This window comes from Macaca fascicularis, chromosome 10 (assembly GCF_037993035.2).
Source record: "Macaca fascicularis isolate 582-1 chromosome 10, T2T-MFA8v1.1".
Taxonomy (NCBI): domain Eukaryota; kingdom Metazoa; phylum Chordata; class Mammalia; order Primates; family Cercopithecidae; genus Macaca; species Macaca fascicularis.
In genome coordinates, this window is record NC_088384.1 from 34,757,739 (window position 1) to 34,782,054 (window position 24,316).

General features: G+C 43.6%; 1 protein-coding gene across 6 annotated transcripts in view; it reads right to left on the reverse strand.

Annotated features, from left to right (window-relative positions):
• Positions 1-24,316, reverse strand: part of CECR2 (CECR2 histone acetyl-lysine reader) — a 200,417-nt gene that overhangs the window by 108,706 nt on the left and 67,395 nt on the right. The gene's annotated exons all lie outside the window — the stretch shown is intronic.

The window sequence follows — 24,316 nt, forward strand, 5'->3', positions numbered from 1 at the left end:
ATTAGGAGGAATAAATAGTAACTTCTCTTAGAAGCAAAATTTATTCAAAGACCTGTGCTAACATTCTTAAATATCTGCTAGCCGTAATAAGTAAATCAATGTACTTTTATGTTTTTAGCTCCCACAATTTAGCCTAATTATTTGCCCTGGCATACTTATACTGGTCCAAGCAAGCATTAGGTCACAGCTTGTACCTCTTCCTTATTTGAAGGTGCTTTTTCACCTTTCTTAGCATTCCACAAGTTACTTCGTCCTTCCTTTGTTTTCCTCTGCCCTTGTCTCTTTTTAAAAGTTCTATCTTGCTAGCCAATCGGGACAAATACAGAATGTGAGGTTCTGTTCCAGCCAATGGAAAGCAGACACAGCAGTAGAGTGGACATGTCAGGTTATAAATGACCCTGTCTCCTGTGTTCAGTGTACTCTCATGGCAAAACTGCTGGCGAGTGTACCCTTTCTGCAGAAAGTATAAAAATGGCCTTGCTGAGGAGATTAAATTTATGTTCAAGTGCTATTTCATTATGGCACTGGGCAACAAGCATTTCAAACAGCTGGAAATGGTCAGAGTGGTATGCTTTTAGAACTTTGTAGAATTTGCAGTTTGTAAGTAACAAGGCTTAGGCTTCTTTTCTTTGTGTCACTTTCATAAGATACTAATATGGGCCGGGCGCAGTGGCTCAAGCCTGTAATCTCAGCACTTTGGGAGGCCGAGACGGGCGGATCACGAGGTCAGGAGATCGAGACCATCCTGGCTAACACGGTGAAACCCCGTCTCTAGCAAAAAATACAAAAAACTAGCCGGGCGAGGCGGCGGGCGCCTGTAGTCCCAGCTACTCGGGAGGCTGAGGCAGGAGAATGGCGTAAACCCAGGAGGCGGAGCTTGCAGTGAGCTGAGATCCGGCCACTGCACTCCAGCCTGGGTGACAGAGCGAGACTCTGTCTCAAAAAATAAATAAATAAATACTAATATGTATTTGTACAGGCTCATCAAGGGCAACAGACCTGTTTTCTCCCGGCTGACTCAGGCCTGCCCAGCTGCAGGTGTTTTTTTTTTTTTTTTTTTTTTTTTGAGACCGAGTCGCCCAGCCTGTCGCTCAGGCTGGAGTACAGTGGTGAGATCTGGGCTCACTGCAAGCTTTGCCTCCCAGGTTCACATCATTCTCCTGCCTCAGCCTTAGGAGTAGCTGGGACTACAGATGCCCGCCACCACATCCGGCTAATTTTTTGGTATTTTTTGGTAGAGACAGGGTTTCACCGTGTTAGCCAGGATGATCTTGATCTCCTGATCTCATGATGTATCCATCTCGGCCTCCCATGGTGCTGGGATTACAGGCATGAACCACCGCGCCCGGCCAGCTGCAGTTTTTTGTGACAGGGTCTCATCTGTCATCCAGGCTGGGGTGCAGTGGTGAGATCATGGCTCACTGCAGTCTCAAAATCCTGGACCCAAGAAATCCTCCCACTTCAGCCTCCTGAGTAGCTGGGACTACAGGCGCGGGCCACCATACCTGGCTAATATTAACTCATTTGTATTGAGCTCTTACGTGCTAGACACTGTGCTAAACTCTTTACATTCATTGGTCCATTTTGCAAATAAGGTAAAAAAAGACAGAGGTGCACTTCTGAGTGCACAGTGCTGGTAAGTGGAAAGGCAGCACTTGGACAAGCTGACACCTGGGACCTAAGTAAGCATTCTTTTTTTTTTTTTTTTTTTTTTGAGACGGAGTCTCACTCTGTCGCCCAGGCTGGAGTGCAGTGGCCGGATCTCAGCTCACTGCAAGCTCCGCCTCCTGGGTTTACGCCATTCTCCTGCCTCAGCCTCCCAAGTAGCTGGGACTACAGGTACCCGCCACCTCGCCCGGATAGTTTTTTGTATTTTTTTAGTAGAGACGGGGTTTCACCGTGTTAGCCAGGATGGTCTCGATCTCCTGACCTCGTGATCTGCCCGTCTTGGCCTCCCAAAGTGCTGGGATTACAGGCTTGAGCCACCGCGCCCGGCCTAAGTAAGCAATTCTTAACACAAACCCTTTATGACCCCAGATTGAGAAGACCAGACACAACTCTTACATGACCTTCACTCATTTAAAATGTTCAGGAATGTGAAATTTCACACAAAACTTATCAAAGTATAAAATTCCTATCAAGAAAAAGTTTCTAAAACCAAAATACAATTCTTGTGCCAGTCATGTTGGTATCATTAATGGGAAGGAGAATTTAGGGTTGATGGATCCTTTTTATATACAGTAATAAAATATTGTGGATGAAAATTAGATCATCCTGTAGTGGCCAAATTTTAAGGAAACGGACACCCTCATAAATGGTATAAACCCTAAGGGAAGTTGACAACACTTATTAATTTTTCAAATGCACATACTACTCTAAATATATTCATACTATTTTTTTTTTTTTTTTTTGAGACAGAGTTTCACTCTTGCTGCCCAGGCTGGAGTGCAATAGCACGATCTCAGCTCACCACAACCTCAGCCTTCCAGGTTCAAGCAATTCTCCTGCCTCAGCTTCCCGAGTAGCTGGGATTACAGGCATGTGCCGCCATGCCCGGCTAATTTTTGTATTTTTAGTAGAGACGGGGTTTCTCCACATTTGTCAGGCTGGTCTTAAACTCCCGACCTCAGGTGATCCACTGGCCTTGGCCTCCCAGAGTTCTGGGATTACAGGCGTGAGCCATCACGACCGGCCCATACATATTTTTATAGCCTGCATGAAAAGACCTAAATATACAGCCACAGGTAAAATTATGGTATATTCATACAATGTACCGCAATGCAGTCATGAGGTGTGAGGGGAAAGATTCCTATATTTGAATAAATATCCGATAAACATTTGCCTGTCTATGATGTTTCATAAATGAGAAAGTCAGTGAGACGGTGGTCAATGACATGGTGGTCAATGAGAAACGCTCCTGCTTCCACAGGGCTTACTGCTAATGAGGAACACAGACATTTAAAAACCCAGTTTTTAAAAAGTGAGCAAAGTGTGATGAGTGACCTCTTCCTTTCTTTCTCCCTAGTGATCTCACCTCTCTTCAGCGCTTGAAGAACCAGCTATACTCTGAAGGCTCCAAACTTACCCTCCCAGCTTAGAACTCTAGACTCCATATATGCAGCTTCCTACTCAATAACCAATGCCTACTAAAAATATAAAACTTACTGTTTCCAAAACCCAAATACAGATACTACTCACTCCACAAGTATTCCTCCCTTAGTCTTCCCCATCTCGGTCTATGGTACCTGCACCTCCATTCTTTCAGCTGCTCAGCTCAAAAGCTTTGGTATCACCTTAACTCTTCTCTCTCATGCCATATCCCCAGTCCAGCAAATCCACCTTCAAGAGATTGATTTTCATTACCTCTACTTCAACTACGGCATTTTTTCCCCTATTCTCCCTCTTATACCTGATGGTCTATTCTCTCCACACAAACCAGAGGGATCCTTTGAAAAGACTGCCACTACTCAGAATACAATTCAGCCTGGAGTGGCAGCTCGCAGCTCACACCTGTAATCCCAGTACTTTGGGAGGCCAAGGCGGGTGGATCACTTGAGGCCAGGAGCTTGAGACCAGCTCTGGCCAACATGGTGAAACCCTGTCTCTACTAAAAATACAAAAATTAGTCTGGCATGTGGCTCACACCCGTAATCCCAACTATTCCGGAGGCTGAGGCAGGAGAATCACTTGAACCCAGGAGGCAGAGGTTGCAGTGAGCAGAGATTGTGCAACTGCACTCCAGCCTGGGTGAAAGAGTCAGACTGTGTCTCAAAAATAATTATTAATTAAAATTCAAACTTCTATCATAGCTTGTAAGGTCCTAAGTGATCTGATGTCCCAAAACTTAGGGTACTAATTCCTACTATTTCCCTTGACTGACATCAGGCCCACTAAACTCCCTGTCAGTCCACTACCAGGCCTCAAGTCCTTCACGTTTGTTTCATCAAGCTAAAACTGCCATTATTTTGAGACAGTTGCATGATTTACTCTTCTTCTTTGAACTAAAAGATAGGTATGAAATGCCATGGTGTTCATATATACCAAGGGCAGGAACTCTGGCTCACTGCTCTATCCCTAATGGATTTTAATGCAAATCATCTGGGTAATTTGAGTGTAACTGGCGAAGGATGCTTTGCTGCGATGATATTTAATTTGAGACCTTCAGGATGTGAAGCAGCCAGCCATACACTGGAAGGAACTTTCCAGGCAAAGGAAACCACCCTTGAAAAGCCCTGGGCTCTGGTGCTCCGAGGAACGGAAGAGTCCTGTGAGGCTGGAGTGGAGCAAGCCCTATGGAACTGAGAAAAGAAAAGAACTCTTATCTAAGGAATGTGAGTCCTTCTAAATTTTCAGGCCGAGAGAGACACTAAAATGAGATTGCAATCTCGTCCTAGCTCCCCCTTGAGCTATGCAATCATCTCGAAACTGCTTGCCATAGCCACAAGTAGGTATTCATATAAATTAACCTAATAATGCTACCTTCACCACACAATGTACAACCAATCTCGAATCAGTTATTTTTGTAAAGCCAAAGAGAATTCCTGACAAACCACTTTGTATCAGTCCCACTCCCGGTCTCCCTTTCCGCCTTTGAAAATCTACCCGTAATGGCTGCCAATTGAAATGCAGATTCAGGGTAACTTGAGTCTATGCTCCCAGGCTGCAATCCTCAAGCCTGGCCCACAGGAACTCTCTACTTAAATTAATTTTGCCTAAGCTTCTTCCTTTCAGGTAGATGAAGCTGGCCGGGGGCAAATCACAGAGATAGATATGTAAACCATGGCACCAAGTCTGTCCTCTTTGACACGGAGTGGGAACGCTTATAAGCAGGTGAGGCTCTGACATGTCTATTACTCTAGCTGCTGGTCGTGCATGGAATAGAAGGGGCAACGAAAAGCAGAGCGACCAGTAAGAAGAGAACTGCAATAATCCAGATATGAGATGAGGATGGTCTGGACTAGAATGGTAGCAGGGATGAGATTCAAGATCTGTGCTGACAGCAAAACCAAGTGGTAAGGAGCAAGGTGAAAGAAAAGCAGAGAGCTAGGAAGATTAAAGTTTCTGTGTGGGCAAAATTTCAGTTGAAGGATGCCATTTATGATAACGGATAAAACTGGATTAGAGGTTGGGGAAACCAAACTGATGGAGTAACGTACTATTACTAAATAGAAGGAAATACATTCATACACATAATGGTTGTATATGCACAGATTATTTGTGGAAAGACAGGTTAACCAGGAGATCTTTTCATTGCATAGGTTTTATACTGTTTCAATGTTTTAAGTGCAGTGGCTCACGCCTGTAATCCCAGCACTTTGTGAGGCCGAGGTGGGCGGATCATGAGGTCAGAAGTTTGAGACCAGCCTGGCCAATATAGCAAAAGCCTGTCTCTACTAAAAATACAAAAATTAGCCGGGCGTGGTGGCACGCGTCTGTAGCCCCAGCTACTCAGGAAGCTGAGGCAGGAGAATCGCTTGAACATGGGAGGTGGAGGTTGCAGTGAGCCAATATTGTGCCACTGCACTCCAGCCTGGGCAACAGAGCGAGACTCCATCTAAAACAGCAATAACAAAAAGTTAATGTATCACTTTTTCCCATTAAAATCCAATTTTAAATAATAACAAATTACTTTTCCTCAAATGAATCTAAACTATTTCCACATATATTTAAAACTTAAGACTATTCAAATTCCCTGTGAGAAAAGGAGAGGAAATTCAGAAGGCTAAAAGGGCAAGTTCAACCACTCCTACTTGCTAGTTACTGTTCTCATTCCTTAAAGCCAGAAGAATCTGTTTATTACCAAACTCCTGCGTTTGGGGGTACCATCAGTTTACTCATTCCTTTAGCTGGCATGCTGCCGTGCTGCCTGGACAAGATCCTTGTCCTCAAGGAACCACACCTGATAAGAATGTGGTTACATGCATGAAAGGAAGTATCACTCAGGGCCCTGTGGGCCTACAATGGAGTGACTGACATTTCAGGGGCAGAAACTTATCAGACCACTGTAAGTGTCCAGACACTGAAGTATAGAACAGGTCAAAAATGTTAAGAAATAAGAATTGGTTGGGCCGGACGTGGTGGCTCACGCCTGTAATCCCAGCACTTTGGGAGGCCGAGGCGGGTGGATCACTAGGTCAGGTGACTGAGACCATCCTGGCTAACACGGTGAAACCCCGTCTCCACTAAAAATACAAAAAAATTAGCTGGGCGTGGTCGCGGGCGCCTGTGGTCCCAGCTACTTGGGAGGCTGAGGCAGGAGAATGGCGTAAACCCGGGAGGCAGAGCTTGAAGTGAGCCAAGATCGCGCCACTGCACTCCAGCCTGGGCGACAGAGCGAGACTCCGTCTCAAAAAAAAAAAAAAAAACAAGAAACAAGAATTGGTTACCAGGCCGGGCGCGGTGGCTCAAGCCTGTAATCCCAGCACTTTGGGAGGCCGAGATGTGCGAATCACGAGGTCAGGAGATCGAGACCATCCTGGCTAACACGGTGAAACCCCGTCTCTACTAAAAAAAAATACAAAGAACTATCCGGGCGAGGTGGTGGGCGCCTGTAGTCCCAGCTACTCGGGAGGCTGAGGCAGGAGAATGGCGTAAACCCGGGAGGCGGAGCTTGCAGTGAGCTGAGATCCGGTCACTGCACTCCAGCCTGGGTGACAGAGCAACACTCCATCTCAAAAAAAAAAAAAAAAAAAAAAAAAAAAGAATTGGTTACCAATTAGATGTGTGGAACTGAAAAAAATGGGCCAACTCCTGAGACTCTGTCTTAGTTAGGTGAATAGTGGTGCCAACTACCAAGACAGTGGAGCCAGGTGGAACAGCTGGTGTGTGGGTCTGGATTTCCCCTAAGTGTCCAAGAAACAAACAGACAAACAGGTGAAGGCATCCAGTAAGAAGTGTAAAGCACGGGGGACAGAGTTGGTATTCAAGCCAGGGTCCTCTGCTGCATTTTCAGAGGTTTTACCACTCTGGGGTGAAAAAAGAACATTATCATTTAAATGGGGGATAAAAGAGGTGGGAGGTGGTGGCTCACGCCTGTAATTCCAGCACTTTGGGAGGCAGAGGCAGGCAGATCCCTTGAGGTCAGGAGTTCAAGACCAGCCTGGCCAACATGATGAAACGCCATGTCTACTAAAAATACAAAAATTAGCCGGGCATGGTAGTTGCCGCCTGTAATCCCAGCTACTCAGGAGGCTGAGGCAGAAGAATCACTTGAATCCAGGAGGGAGAGGGTGCAGTGAGTCAGACCGTGCCCCTGAACCCCAGCCTGGGTGACAGAGCGAGACTCCATCTCCAAAAAAAAAAAAGAGGAATCTGAAAAGGAGAAAGAAGAACAGAAGAAGGACTGATAGCATTAGGAGGAGAGCACCTGGGAATCCAGGATCCACTATTACATTTAAGTGCTACAGAGTTCAAGATGAAAGCTGACTGATTTGGCAATAAGGAATCAACAGAAAAAGACAGCAGACTTAAGCTGGACAAAGGAAAACAGCAGCGGATGGGGCCAGAGGATCCCAAGCAGATCTATTTAGATCCCAAAGTGCAAATACATCGCTGATAATATGGGCTGTCTCTTATGGAAAACCTACCGTGTATAAAGCAGTGACTTAGATGTAAACAATTTCACTAATCCTCAGCAATACTATGAGATAAATGCAAAAATGGGAATTCATCAGGAAAAACCAAAGGTCACATAACAAATGGAGGTAACTATTGCTATTTGATGTCGAAGTTACCTTCCATTACGTTACTTCTTTCCATGCATCATATGCGATAAATTATATTAATTATGTTTACAAAAACCTAACTTAATGATAAAAGAACCATAACACAACAAAGTTGAAACTAGACTATTTACTCTGCCCTGATTGTTCTTACTAGCCCACCTGTTTCATTTGCTGAAAGTAGCATATCCAACCAGTTTTTAGTCATGGACGTCTAGTACACACATCTCACATCTTGGTCATTTGAGCTAATTACATGTGGTAAAAGTATAGTGATTACTATCTGACATGAAAAGGAAATTTAACTAAAATACAGACGTTACTTGCAGTCTATTCATCTCCCAGTATCTAAACATTGATTTGTATTTTCCCCAGAAAACTATTTAAAAATAGTGTAAATCCATTCCTTAAATTAAAACTCTCTAAAATATTATGTTACCCAACATTATCTCAAAGTATTAAGATGGAAATTGCTCTAATGGACCTGTACCTGTTCTCTATTTGCACTGCCCAACACAGCAGCCACCAGCCACATGGCCACTTAAAAACAAAAACAAAAACAAAACAAAACAAAAAAACACTTAAAATGTGGCTACCATGGCTAGAGAACTAATCTTTACATTTTATTTAAAGTAAGGTAAACTGGCCGGGGGCGGTGGCTCACGTCTCTAATCCCAGCACTTTGGGGTGGATCACAAGGTCAGAGATGGAGATCATCCTGGCTAACACGGTGAAACCCCGTCTCTACTAAAAAAAAAAAAAAAGTTAAAAAGCTAGCCGGGCGTGGTGGCGGGCGCCTGTAGTCGCAGCTCCTCAGAGGGCTGCAGTAGAAGAAAGGCAGTGATCCCGGGAGGCACAGCTTGCAGTGAGCCGAGATTGTGCCACTGCACTCCAGGCTGGGCGACAGAGCGAGACTCCGTCTCAAAAAAATAAATAATAAATAAAAATAAATAAATAAAGTAAGGTAAACTTACCTAGCAGCCAGTGGCTAATACACTGCACAACACAGCTCTGAACAATGGTTCTCAATCCTGGCTGCACACTAAAACTGCCACGGAGAACTTTTTAGATCCTAATGAGTAAACTAAGCTCCGCCCCCCCACACCGCTTTTTTCTTTTTTAAGTCTCTGGGGATAAGACTCAGGCATGATATGTGATTTTATTTTATTATTCGTATGTGATTTTATTAATTACTATTTATGAATGAATGAATGACAGGGTCTTGTCTTCCTCTGTTGCCCAGGCTAGAGTGCAGTGGTACTACAAACGCACCAATCAGCACTCTGTAAAAACGCACCAATCAGTGCTCTGTGTTTAGCTAAGTGATTGTAAAGGCACCAATCAGCACTCTGTAAAATGGACCAATCAGCAGAACACGGGCAGGGCCAAATAAGGGAATAAAAGCCGGCCACCGCAGCCAGCAGCAGCAACCCACTCAGGTCCCCTTCCAGGCTGTGGAAGTTTTGTTCTTTTGCTCTTCACACAATAAATCTTGCTGCTTTGGGTCTGCACCACGTTCTTTCTTTTTTTTTTTTTTTTTGAAATGGAGTCTCGCTCTATCACCCTGGCTGGAGTGCAGTGGCAGGATCTCGGCTCACTGCAAGCTCCACTTCCCGGGTTCATGCCACTCTCCTACCTCAGCCTCCTGAGTAGCTGGGACTACAGGCGCCTGCCACCACACCTGGCTAATTTTTTGTATTTTTAGTAGAGACGGGGCTTCACCGTGTTAGCCAGGATGGTCTCTTGATCCCCTGACCTCGTGATCCACCCGCCTCGGCCTCCCAAAGTGCTGGGATTACAGGCATGACCACCGCGCCCGGTGGGTCCGCACCACCTTTAAGAGCTGTAACACTCACCGTGAAGGTCCATGGCTTCATTCTCGAAGTCAGTGAAACCAAGAACCCACCGGAACGAACCAACTCCGGACATGGTACAATCATAGCTAATCATAGCTTCCAGGCTCGCTCAATCCTCCTGCCCCAGCCTCCTTAACAGCTGGGACTACAGGCATGTGCCACAACACCCGACTTTGGATTTTTAAGTGTAGCTAAAATAAAACAACTACTGCTCCAGAACAGTGCTTTTCAGTGTGCACAGAAACCACCTGCTGAGTTTTTTTTAATGGCTATTTTGATTCATCTAGGTCTGGAGTGAGGTATCTCTAACAAGCTCCTAGGTGATGCTGACACCATTGATGCAGGAACTGTGCAGTTCGCTCTCCACATCCACAGCGTCCATGTCAGCAGATTCAATCAACCATGAACAGAAAACATTCTGGAATAAAACAATACAAATAAAAAATCACACGGTGTAACAACTATGTATATAGCATTTGCACTGTGTAATCTAGAGATGGTTTAAAGTATACAGCAGTGGCCAGGTGCGGGGTCCCAGCACTCTGGGAGGCTGCAGCAAGAGGATTACTTGAGGTCAGGAATTCGAGACCAGCCTGGCCAACATGGCAAAACTCTGTCTCTACTAAAAATACAAAAATTAGCCAGGCATGGTGGCGCCCGCCTGTAGTCCCAGCTACTCAGGAGGCTGAGACAGGAGAATTGCCTAAACCCAGGAGGCAGAGGTTGCAGGGAGCCAAGACTGCACCACTGTACTCCAGCCTGGGCGACAGGGTGAGACTCTCCCTCAAATAATAATAATAATAATAATAATAAGAGCAGGATATGCATAGGTTATATGTAAATACTATACCATTTTATATAAAGGAATTGAGCATCCATGAATTTTCGTATCCACAGGGGTCCTGAAATCAATCCCCCATGGAAACCTAGAGATGACTGCACTTTGAACAGCAAGGGTCTTGAACCAATTACACTGCTATGGCATCCAATTCATTAGTTCATTTATTATTTTCTAGAGGCAAGGTCTTGCTCTGTCACCTAGACTGGTCTCCTGGCCCCAAGCAATCCTCTGACCTCAGCCTCCCAAAGTGCTGAGGTTACAGGCAATAAGCCACCATACCTGGCTGCATCAAATTCTTCTCAAGGAAATGAAAACCTATAGATTAACATCTATAGGGTCATAACCTAAGGGCCATGAAGTATAATGCTTCCCTTACATATGACAATTAGACTTACAACTTAATATGAGGTATATGAATAGCCTAACAAATCCAAATTGTTAATATGTATTATAGTATTCAAAAGCATTTAAGGATACAAAAGTAGTAAAATAAAGAGGAAAATAAAATTTTAGCTGTTTGAGAAGTCAAAGATCAAATCAGTTCTACAAAGAGAAATTAGCACACATTCTTTTTCATAGTAAGGATACTTGTTTTTTGTGTGTGTGGAATATTCTTTTTAGTGTAGCTATCAGATTATTATCTGTATCACCTTCCTAGAAAAATACTGGTACTGGCTGGGCACGGTGGCTCACGCCTGTAATCCCAGCACTTTGGGAGGCCGAGGCGGGCGGATCACAAGGTCAGGATATCGAGACCATCCTGGCTAACATGGTAAAACTCCGTCTCTACTAAAAAAAAAAAATACAAAAAATTAGCCGGGCGTGGTGGCGGGCGCCTGTAGTACCAGTTACTCAAGAGGCTGAGGCAGGAGAATGGTGTGAACCTGGGAGGCGGAGCTTGCAGTGAACCGAGATCGCGCCACTGCACTCCAGCCTGGGCTCTGAAAGAGACAGACTCCGTTGAAAGAAAAAGAAAAAGAAAAAAGGAAAAAGAAAGAAAAAGAAAGAGAAAAGAGAGGAAAGAAAGGGAAGGGAAGGAGGGAGAGAGAGAAAGGAAGGAAGGAAGGAAGGAAGGAAGGAAGGAAGGAAGGAAGGAAGGAAGGAAGGAAGGAAGGAAAGGAAGGAAAGGAAGGAAAGGAAGGAAAGGAAGGAAAGGAAGGAAAGGAAGGAAAGGAAGGAAAGGAAGGAAAGGAAGGAAAGGAAGGAAAGGAAGGAAAGGAAGGAAAGGAAGGAAAGGAAGGAAGAGACAAGAAAAGAACTGCTACTGTCCTAATGTAATTAACACAGTAAACTCAAGGGTGATCCTACTGAAAGCTTTCACTAACCCTTTGATTTTTTGTAGAAGAAAAAGACTTCTGTTTAAGCCTTAGCTTGCTCTGACTAGTTCTTTCAGGATTAGTTCTAGGAAGGGTTCAGTTTGGTGTGAACAGGATACTACTGCAATTTCTCATTTTGTATGACTTCTCCATGAGAAATCTTGATGGTGGTAGTTCAAGGTTTTTGTTTGTTTGTTTGTTTGTTTTTTAGGTGGAGTCTCACTTTGTCGCCCAGGCTACAGTGTAGCGGCATGATCTCACTGCAACCTCCTCCCGAGTTTAAGCAATTCTCTGCCTCAGTCTTCTGAGCAACTGGGACTACAGGCATGCACTGCCATGCCGGCTAATATTTTGTATTTTTAGTAGAGATGGGGTTTTGCGATGTTGGCCAGGCCGGTCTCGAACTCCTGACCTCAACTGATCCGCCCACCTTGGTCTCCCAAAGCGCTGGGATTACAAGCATGAGCCACTGCACCTGGCCAAGGCTATTTTTAAGTACTCCTTACCAGCCGGACAACCTAAAAGAGTTGCTTATTCATGTGTCACCTGGTGCTTCAGATGCCAGCTGAGGAATTAACACGATCTGCATTAGCCAGCAAACGCTTCACTGTCTGCAATCAACTTTGCAAGTATACTGTGAAAAGAAACCACCAGGGCCTGACAGAGAGGCTGACGACTGAACTGTACTAAGCTCCAGGGGAGACCACAGACCGACTAACCAGAGGCCGGGTGCACTGCCAGTCCTACCAGCGAAGCGTGTATGTGTGCCTGCACATGCAAATACCTGGGGGGAAGGGTGAAGCCTATAGAGTTTAATTAATGTTTTAGTGGAACAAAAAAGAAGGTGAACTATCTAAACAACCTTGCCTTTAGTCATCTCATTCTGCTTGTTTACAGTATGGCTACATTACTTTTGTTCTCTTCTGTCCTACATTTCAAAATGTTTTCCTAGTTTGAATCTCTGTGCCTCTATTAACTTTTATGTCTCTCCTCAGCTTGTCAGGCCGATCTTAAGAGTTGACATCCTCAATGCCTCCTGGAATCTGGTAAGTAACCTAAAAAGATAAAGTAGGCTAAACCAGGAAGGAGATCAGGAGGAGTGGGGAGTCTAAAGACAACAGTGCACGGAACAGGCGATGTGAAGGTGCGGGGTGCTGCTGCAGAGAAAGGCCCATCCTCGCTGCCTACTTCAAAGAACTCTGGCTGCTAAGCCGGAGTCAAAGGACCTGCCAAAAAGTCTCTTTAAGCAGTAACTTTTTTTTCCCTCTCTTCTTCTGGGTCAGAATTAGAGATGAGTAAACTCCTGGGACTGAATATGATCTTGTCTCCTCCCTGTTGGTGCCTTTCCACCATCTGCCCTTGGCTCCCAGACAGTCTCTAAGACTCCTGTTGCTTACAGCTTTTTCTTTCTGAATATTCTAAGATTAATTCCACATATAATAAAACTATGTAAAATATTACTACAATTACTAACAAGTTACAGCCAAACAGAAATTTAATAGAGAAATCGCCCAGAGCAACATACTAACTGTTAAAATTAAAAACGGGAAATTTACCTTAAAGCACATCAGCTCTAACCGGATGCCCAACATTCTACCTGCCTTGCTTTCCTGGGCATTACGGATTCAAGGATTTGTAGAATGGCTGGTGAGAGGTTTCGTTTGTTTTTCAAGAAAACAAGCTAGAGGGCAGGAAGAGATGCTCAGAAGCAAACAGTACAAAGGAACACACCAGGACATACCAGTGGCAGACTGGACAGCAAGTAAATGAAGCCCGATGAAAGAATAGAAAAAGGTGGTATTCCAATAGAAGAAAGGGTTTTCTTCCAAGACAAAGTTTAAAAAATAAAACAAATGCAAATACAAACTGCCATTAACAACCTATGACTGATTCAGACATGAAGCAAAAATGTGAATGATTCTACGGAAGCCTGTGGATTACTATTATCATCTAGTGATCGGCCAGGCACCGTGGCTCACTATGGAAGCCTGTGAATTACTAATACCTTCTAGTAACTGACCAGGCACGGTGGCTCACACCTGTAATCCCAGCACTTTGGGAGGCCGAGGCGGGTGGATCACAAGGTCAGGAGTTCAAGACCAGCCTGGCCAAGATGGTGAAACTCCATCTCTACTAAAAATACAAGAATTAGCCAGGCAGTGGTGGCAGTGCCTGTAATCCCAGCTACTCAGGAGTCTGAGGCAGAGAACTGCTTGAACCCGGGAGCTGGAGGTTGCAGTGAGCCGAGATTGCACCATTGAACTCCAGCCTGGGTGACAGAGTGAGATTCCGTCTCAAAAAAAAAAAATAAAACAAACAAAAAAACCCAGTGGTGTGATCAAAGCTCACAGCAGCCTTGAACTCCTGGGCTCAAGTGATCCTCCTGCCTCAGCCTCCCTAGTACAAGATGTGCACCAACTACACCCAACTAATATATATACATTATTTGTAGAAATGGGGGTCTCACTATGTTACTCAGGCTGCTCCAAAACTCTTCATCTCAAGCTATCCTCCCCCACCTCGGCCTCCTGAAGTTCTGGGGTTACAGGAGTGAGCCGCCGCGCCTGGCCTCATCTGCACTTTTAACAAGCTTCCCTCACCATGGATTCCCAAGAGCTCCAAAGTGAATATTATGAAAGGGACCAAATTCTGATTTTCACACGGAACTTTTCTACTGTGACATGCTCTTGTTTTGGGGTTCTTTTTCTAACTGTCTTTCTCTCCTTGCAGCTTCTTCTGAATTCAAAATAGCTAAAGCTGTTAATAATGTAAATAGCTTCCCAACTTTGTGTAATTTCAAAAAGATAAGAGTTTGATTCTAAGAAGATGGTCAATGAAAATGAAGTCAACAGGACTGCCACCCACTTCCTGCAGAGAAATATGTTCAGAACATCTGAATCCTCTCCTTGTGAGAGACACAAATTGTAAGACAGAGTATGGTGTGTGGTATCACCTCCCTATGGAACTTTATTTTATACTTTAACATGTTCCATGAAATTCCTACCACAAGTTGAGTTATACGTCTTAATCACATTTCTGTAAAGTTCTGTTTCATAAAGGACTTAAGTCAAACAATTATTTATCATCTTTCTTAATCTTGTTTCCATGTAAAATTCTTCAAACCAGAAATAATCTATTAAGACTAGAAAAACAACCTATTCATAGCCCCAGGACTGAGACATCTAGATAACTTATTGTCCTTTGGCAATATCCTCAAAAAAGAAGAACATTCACTCATTCAAAAAACAGGGGGTGGGGTCCACAGAGTAAGACACAGGGAAACCATTTAACCTCTAGTCAATCTCCCCCGGCTACTTTTTAAAAGAAAGCTTTCATCACGTTAGAATAAATGATGCATTATTCTATACAAATCATGGTGAGTGGTTTAAAATTGCCATACAATACAAATATTATCTGCTAAACTAAAATTTAAAGGCTCTGTGTTAAGATTATCAGCCTAGTACAGTATTATCACACTTTTGCCTTCCATCATATTCCTCCTGTATCTGGCGCAGGAAAGATCTATCTAGGGCCATCCCAGATTCCCAACAACAGCCAGTACTTGCTCCCTCAACACACATCATTTTAATGTGTTAATAGGCCGGGCGCAGTAGCTCACGCCTGTAATCCCCGCGCTTTGAGAGGCCGGGGCAGGTGGATCACCTGAGGTGAGGAGTTCAAGACCAGCCTGGCCAACACGGTGAAACCCCGCCTCTACTAAAAATACAAAAATTAGCCGGGTGTGGTGGCGCACACCTGTAATCCCAACTAGTCTGGAGGCTGAGGCAGGAGGATCACTTGAACCCAGGAGGTGGAGGTTGTGGGTAAGCCGAGATCACTTTGCTGCACTTCACCCTGGACAGAGCGAGATTCCATCACCCTCCTCCACCCCCCTCAAAAAAAGTGTTAATAAGACCTGACAGTCAGCTGTCAGCTGAATACCCATGACATTAGAAATATAATCATCAACAGATACAAGCCACTATACTTTTTTGAACATTTGGTTACTAAAAAAAAGTCCCAGAAAACAGGGGATGTCTGTAATGATTATATAATTGTCATGTTGAGAACGGAGCAGAGGGGGAGGGACGAGAGGGTGGTAGTCAGATTTCTGTTTCTAATAAGTCTGTTCAGAGACTTGAAACTGTTTTTCTTGTTTTCTTACATCTCTTTGCTATATAATGCTATATAACCTTCCCCCTCATTTCTTCAAGTCAGATATCAGATCAATAATCAATAGAGAAGTCCCAGCTTCACTTCAAGAGACAGGGATTAGACAGTTAAATTTTAATAGGTATTACCAGATTGTTTTTCAAAAAGGCTGCATCAGTCTAACTTTTTGTTAGTAACGTATAAGAGGGATTCCTTTTCCTTTCCAATCACAGAGATTACTTAATGATTTTTGCCAGTCAGATCTTTTCAGGTATTTTTTTTTTTTTTTGTCATTAAGATTATTCTTTTTTGTCATTAAGATTATTCTTTTTCATATCCTTTGCCCATTGTTCCACTGGGCTGTTTGTCTATTATAATATTAACTCTCTGTCACCTGCTTTGCAAATACTTTTTTGTTAAATCTGTTGCATGTCCGTGTGTTTTTACGCCTTAGAGCAGGAGGTTAGTAAGCTATGGTCTACCACCTGTTAGTATAAATAAAGCTTTACTGAAACACAGCCTTGCCCATTCATTTTTGTAGTAAATTCAGTAACTACAACAGAAATTATCTGGCACTCAAAGCCTAAAATATTTAATATCTGACCCTTTACAGAAAAAATTTGCCAATACTAGCTATATGGAACATCCAAAAAAACCCAAAACAAAACAAAAAAAAGGCGGGGGAGTCTTTCTTCTCCCATAGAATCCATGTTCCAAAAGGATTTTTATGTGTTTTATTCACTGCTAGAAAAATACCTAGCAAGTAGTACACATTAATTTTCAGAATTAATGCAAGGTCTTCTTGCTTTTATATAGATATATTTTTAAAAAAATAATGTGTAGAGATGAGGTCTCACTGTTGCCCAGGCTGGTCTCCAAGTCCTGGCCTCAAGTGATCCTCCCCCAAAGTGCGGGGATCCCGTGCATGAGCCACCACATTCAGCCAAACAGTATTCATATAAGAAAAAAAGAAAACAACTTTTTTCTTAGCAATTACAATTTATTAAGTTTCATTGTGAAAAATTCGTAAGAAATAACACACTGAAGTTTTTCAGCTGGAAATCATCCCAATAATGAGGACATACCTTATGACAGGGTTGTTCAATCTTTTGGCTTCCCTGGCCCACACTGGAAGAAGAAGAATTGTCTTGGGCCACAAATAAACTACGCTAACACTAATGATACCTGATGAGTTTTTTAAAAAATTTTGCAAAAAAATAAAAATAAATCTCATAATGTTTTAAGAAAGTTTACGAATTTGTGTTGGCCTCATTCAAAGCCATCCTAGGCTGCAGGCCGCCTGCGGGTGGGTGGGTTGGACAAGCTTGCCTTAAGGGAAAACATTCTGGGCTCATTTTGATGTTAAATTAAGTTGTTTTAAGAGACTCCATATACAGGAACCAAATCATGGCACGAAGGACAATTTACTCTCATTATAAACTACCTGTTAGTCGACAAGTCTCATCAAAGTGATTAAATATTTTCAACCGAAAACGTGATGAGAAGGGAAAACATTTTCCCCACTAAACTCAATACTACACGACTTTAGGTTCTGGGCTCAGCTTTGAGCCCTGTTCAGGTTGAAAGGGACTCGTTTTAGAAATGTTCTGTTTGTAACGCATGTCATCTGGGGCATTTTTGTTGTTACTGTGCTTCCAAGCACAACTTTAGAGTATACTATATTACTGCATGTTATATTCAGCTTGCTAAAGAAATGCATTTTTAAAACCCCAAATATGTACAATTCTTTCAACTTTTCTGTTTATTTGAAAGTTTTCATAATAAAATATTGGGAGAAATAGTCCTAGATCACAGAAAAAAATTTTCATTAACATTAAAGTCTCATTTCTATTACTCCACAAAAGAAATACTGTCTTAAGTTACAGTAAGTAACATCCATCTTTCAAATTCATGGTCAACATTGGTTAACATTCACACTATACATCCTTGAAGTCGAAGGAAATTTTTCCTTTTATCTTTGTACAGACACTGGAAAACCTGCATCACTCCTACTGAGAAGCAGTGATACTCACCTTGCATTTTAAAGTCTGACAAACTTTTAAAATCTTTTTCTAAATCCCTATACTATTTAGAAATTTCTATGGACAGTGAACAGTGTGACACCTTGATAAGTCAAAGCATATCTAAAAAGAAGTCATAAAAAAGCAGGAACTCCTACTTACAAAATATGTCTACGGTAATATATTATTAAAAATCTATTTCAGGTCCTCGGTGATGGTATGGATGGGGAGGTACATAATGAAAAAGAAATATATGATCAAAAACATGTCGAGGAAGTGTATGTATGTGAGTTCCAATAAGCTGGAATTTAAATAGGAAGGTTGAAGTCACAGCAAGTAGATGAAAGGCGGCCCCTTTAACATTTGCTCCTGGAGTCCGGCAACTCTCAGCAGTTGGCTGGAGACTAAGCTGGCCGATCCCGTGGAGCTTCAACAAAGGGACGAAACAAACTGAGTCCCCAGGGCCCCCCTCCCGACAACGCGTGAAACAACTTGATAAATGATTGCTCTGTCAGGGGATGAGGAGATGGAGACGTCTGGGAGCAGAGGGGGAATGTATCTAATTTAGGAGGCCAAGGGGGAAGGGGAAGACAGGGAAGGCAGAACAGCAGACAGGGGCAAGACCATCTAATCGCGCAAACACTCAGCAGAGAACTAGAAACCAACACCAGACAATCCAACCGCGTCTCTGGAGAGCTGTGGTCATTAGACTGCAACAAGAGACTCGGCAGAGACCAGTTCTCCCCAAGTCACCAGGATTTTAAAAGGAAAGTTTTCACCTTCCACAACCCATTCTCCAGCCTCAAGTCCAAGCTTCAGAAAGTGCTGCTCTCATACTACTTCGTTCATTTGGGGGTGACATGAAATACAAAATCCTTTCCCCCACCCCCAGCTCCTGCGTAAAGATGGCTGATTCAGGCCTGAAAGCCAGAGGCGCAAGAGCCCAGGGCTTAGCTCACTTAAGGAAACATTAATTACCCTGAAACAAAAATAGGAGTTCACATCTGGGGCTCAACACTTCCCTTCTCCTCCACCCCCTTCTCTAGAGTGTGAGCACCCACTATTTATACAGCCTCTTCCTGACGGAGGACTCATACTGGTCCCGCAGGACTTCCCTGCCTCGGGAAGACTCACTGGTGACAAACTCAGCATTGCACAGGCATTTCAGAAGTAGGCACCGCTCAACTTGAGAAGAAGGTGGTCAGAACCAGAAGTGGTACAAAAGCAGCTTCCCAAAGAGTGGCCGGTTAATTCATAAGGGATGCTCTGGCAGCTTAGGCATTTGATCAAAGACCATTACGGAAGTTTACAAGTCAAACGTGGAACCAGCAACCGGAGTCTTTCTTGCGTCACTGCAGTTTATTTATGAACTAGACACAGCTAATGTTGCAGCTGTTAACAGAAGTGCTGTGTTGGATTATTGTGCACAGAACCTTATTTAAATGTTGAATTAAGCCTGGGCTGTAGTTGGCATAATTTAAGCTAACAGCAAATGGTGTATCAAGAAACTCAAGGCTGGGCGCGGTGGCTCACGCCTGTAATCCCAGCACTTTGCGAGGCCGAGGCAGGCGGATCACGAGATCAGGAGATGAAGACCATCCTGGCTAACACGGTGAAACCTCATCTCTACTAAAAATATAAAAAATTAACCGAGTGCAGTGGCACACATCTGTAGTCCCAGCTACCCAGGAGGCTGAGGCAGGAGAATCTCTTGAACTCAGGAGGCTGCAGTGAGCTGAGATGGTGCCACTCTGCTCCCGCCTGGGTGACAGAGGGAGAAAGAAAGGAAAAAAGGAAGGAAGGAAGGAAGGAAAGGGAGGGAAGGAAGGAAGGGGGGAGGGAGGGAGGAAGGAAGGGGGAGGAAGGGAAGGAGGGGGAGGGGGGAAGAAAAGGAAAGAAAGGAGGGGAAAAAAAGAAAGAAACTAAAAAAGTTTCAGAATTTTACCTTTGCTTTGCCCAGCACTCTTGGAGGTTAACTGATAATTCATAGCTATGACCCCAAATCCACTTTATTACAGTGTGTTTCAGAACATCTGATGTATTAATTAATTTGGCCAGAGAGACACTGTATAATACAAGGGACAGGACGACTATGAGAAAAAAAATCACTGTTTCACTGGATTAAGTTGGATGGTCCTGCTCCTATTTTTTTATTTTATTTTATTTTTTTAAGAATTAAAAGAGCTCTAGTGAGTTTATTCTAGGAAAAATGTGTTTGTGGCCTGTCCAGAATTTTCACTGGACCAAACAAAAAAGAACTTGTTAATTCCCCAGACATCTTTCTTGTCAGGTTACACAGTTCAAAAGGTGCTCAGGGTTTCCTAAACTTAGAGATGAGAGAAGAGGCACTGCACCATGGATGTCACCTTTGTGAACTGCTGACTACAATTAGTTTGACTCATTCTAATCAGCAATTCACAAAAGTGTGATCTTGCAATTATACAACCAGTCTCCAAATTCTACCTTGCTTTCTGATCTTTCTGCCAAGGTCTGAGTCTTAGAAATATAAGCAAATTCGTGTTCGTGGACTGTCAATCTGAAAAGACTGTCAACTAGTCAGTTTTATGGAATGCATAAGAAATTGCAAACTGGGAGCAGGCAGCAATGTTTGTTTTGGTCTGCAGTTTTGTCTTGTTTTTCTTTTTTCTTTTCTTTTTTTTTTTTTTTGAGATGGGGTCTCGCTCTGTCACCCAGGCCGGAGTGCAGTGGCACGATCTCGGCTCACTGCAAGCTCTGCCTCCCGGGATCATGCCATTCTCCTGCCTCAGCCTCCTGAGTAGCTGGGACTACAGGCGCCCACCACCGCGCCCGGCTAATTTTTTGTGTTTTTAGTAGAGACGGGGTTTCACTGTGTTAGCCAGGATGGTCTCGATCTCCTGACCTTGTGATCCGCCCGCCTCGGCCTCCCAAAGTGCTGGGATTACAGGCTTGAGCCACCGCACCCGGCCTTGTCTTGTTTTTCACTGGTTGTCCAACATTAAAAAAAAAACAAAAAACTTTGGAGGAGCTTACAAAAAAATAATCTGGATATCTCCCTTTTCTTGAAAAATCAAGTCTGACTGATTGACAGTTCTTCATGACTCAGCTGGCACTAACAGGAGGCTGCCTCTGAGACCGGACATGGATCATTAACTGCACATCAGGCCCCATCCCCTCCATTAAGTTAGTTACCCGTCTGGCCCTGCAGGCTTCTGAGTTTCAACATCAGCTCTACGGCATCAGTGAGTAGCAGGTTAGTTCGTACTTGAACAATACCCCATGTGTGTTCCTTCCTTTCTTTCCATCAGTCCCAGATAATGCTGGGTGCTCTCCTCAAGTCCCCCTTGACTTGACACTATCCTTTCACTGTAACACCCAGGATTTAACGAAATACTCTCTGACTAGGGGAAAAAAGACGAGACTCACTGCTTTTATCATAAACAGCAGTAGGTAAAGGTATCCCACACCCAAAATGACCACAAAAGAAAATGCTCAAGAAAATACACACAAACGGAACATAAAACAAGACAGGAGTGACAGCTTAGCCACGGGGAGTGCGGGGGGAGGGGGGCATAAAAAGTGGGGAGAGTTCTAATCCATGGTTGGGGTGAACTTATTTCTAGACTGCTGGGAAAGTGATTAAGGCAACAGCCTAACGGGTTAGTGTCCAAAAAGAAAAATTAGACTAGTATTTGCCCCTGAAGAATGTCTACTGTACTGCCACCATGTAAAGCAGTGAATCCTAAAGCAAGGTTCTGCCTGCATCGGTCTTCAGAACCCGGCCTCAGAAGCTGCATTTCAAATTAAGCAGTCCAATGGTTCTCAAACACACTCAAGTTTGAAAAACAACCGAATTCCACTACAGTTGCCTAGAAGGATGGGTCTGGACTCAGAGCATGACGTCTCCTGGATCCTTCCCTGCCTTCGTTCAAACTGACTTAATGTGAGTGGCCTTTCCTCTGTGTTCCCACTCACCTTGACAGAACAATAGTCACACCATGCTTAACCATTCATTCTTCCAAGAGAAGCAAAAGGCCTCTTTTTTTTTTTTTTTTTTTAACCCTCATGGATAGAAAAAGTGGCTTGACACAGAGTAAGTACTACCTATTTAACAAAATAAGTTATTTTACTCTGTGCCTTACTTTAAAACACTAGGGGAAAAGGTCTGACTAAATGATCTTTAGTGACCTTAGTTATATTCTAGCATCTGTTTTATGCACTAGGGAACTATTTCTCAACCTATTTTTCATTACCACCCTTTTAAGGAACCTTTTTAGATTCGCTCCCCATTGTCCCCAAACCATGAAATTTTAGTATTACAGAAACAGGTTGTGTATTGCACAAACCATCATAATAGCTAAGTTTTTTTCATCACCTCCCCCTAAAAGAGCCAATTTTCAACAATAGCACCTCCTTGATAATGCATTCAATTGTATTTGGATATTCACAGTAACACTGTGATGACAGGCGGCCAGGCACAGTGGCTCATGCCTGTAATTCCAGTACTTTGGGAGGGCGAGGTGGGTGGATCGCGTGAGTTCCAGAGTTCAAGACCAGCCCTGGGGAACAGAGAAAAACCCTGTCTCTACAAAAAATACAACAATGAGCCGGGCATGGCAGCGTGCCCCTGCAGACCCAGCTACTTGTGAGGTTAAGGTGTGAGGACTGCTTGAGCCCAGGAGGTCAAGGCTGCAGTGAGCAGTGATCGAGGTACTGCACTCCAGCCTGGGCAACAGAGCCAGCGTCTGTTTAAAGAACAACAATAAGGAAGACAAAAACAACGTGATGACAGGGGAGAATGTAACTCTAAAACGTAATTTTAACTTCTTTGACCAAATCAACGCATGGTTTGAGTTGACATGTGTTACTGACAACCTTTAAAATACCTTTATCAGTTCTCCACATAAACCTTCCCCAAACTGGGTATAGCATTCCTTTAAAATCCACACAGTATTATTGAGACAGACTGCATATGAAAAGTGTTTCTAAAGATTTTTAAAATCAGCAGTATGAGGCCTTCACACACATATTGACTTTAACCAGAAAGTGATATTGTTCATATCAGTTTAAACAATTAACTCTCCAGTTTGCCAACGATATTAGCATTCCACCCCAAAATCAGTGCGGTACTTAGGCAACCAGAAATGCCACACACGAGGTGGGGATGTAGCTCAGAGGTAAGAGTGCGTGCTTAGAAATGTACCAGGAAAAACACCATAGAGAATCTGTTGTATTTATGGGTAACAATAAAGCATCTGACTGTCATCGATACTGACATGAACAAGTCTCTGTTCAAGTCACACTCAAAAAGACGCTCAGAGCTGGGTGTGCCGGCTCACACCTGTAATCAGAGGGTGAGGTGGGAGGATCACAGTGACCCAGCCTATACAAAAAATAAAAATTAGCCGGGCATGGTGGCGCCTGCAGTCCTAGGTACTCAGGAGGCTGAGGTGGGAGGGCTGCTTGAGCTCAGGAGTTTGAGGCTGCAGTGAGCTTTGATCATGTCATGGCATTCCAGCCTGTGCAACAGGGCAAATCCCTGTTTCTTTAAAAATAAAAAACAACTGTTGGTGAGGATGTGGAAACACTGGTATCCTCATACACTGCTGGTGAGAATGTAAAGTAATGCAGTGACTTTGGAAAAGTCTGGCAATTCCTCAAAAGGTTAAACACAGTAATCTTATGATCCAGAAATTCAACTAGTTATATACGCAAAAGAAATAAAAACCTAGGAGCACACAAAGAACTTTTTTTTTTTTTTTTTTTTTTTTTTTTGAGACGGAGTCTCGCTCTGCCGCCCAGGCTGAAGTGCAGTGGCGTGATCTCGGCTCACTGCAAGCTCCGCCTCCCGGGTTCACGCCATTCTCCTGCCTCAGCCTCCCGAGTAGCTGGGACTACAGGCACCCACCACCACGCCTGGCTAATTTTTTGTATTTTTAGTAGAGACGGGGTTTTATCGTGTTAGCCAGCATGGTCTCAATCTCCTGACCTCGTGGTCAGCCCGCCTTGGCCTCCCAAAGTGCTGGGATTATAGGCGTGAGCCACCGCACCCGGCCAGAACTTTTACAGGAATATTCATAGCAGTATTATGGATAATAGCCAAAAAGTAGAAACAACCCAAATGTCCAACAACTGATGAACAGATGAACCAAATGTGGTATCAGTCATACAACGGAACGGTATCTGGCAATAAAGGAATGAAGTACTAAGACCTGCTACAACATAAATAAACCATAAAAACATTCTGCTAAGTGAAAAGGCCAGGCACAAAGGGCCACAGTGTGGCTGTATGATTCCACTTATAGGAAAGTCCACAGGGGGCAAATCCACACAGGCACAAAGCTCAGTGGTTTCCAGAGGACGGGGAAAAAAGTGAGTGGAGTGTGCTTGCTGAAGGGTTTAGAACATGAAAATGTTCTAAAATTGACTC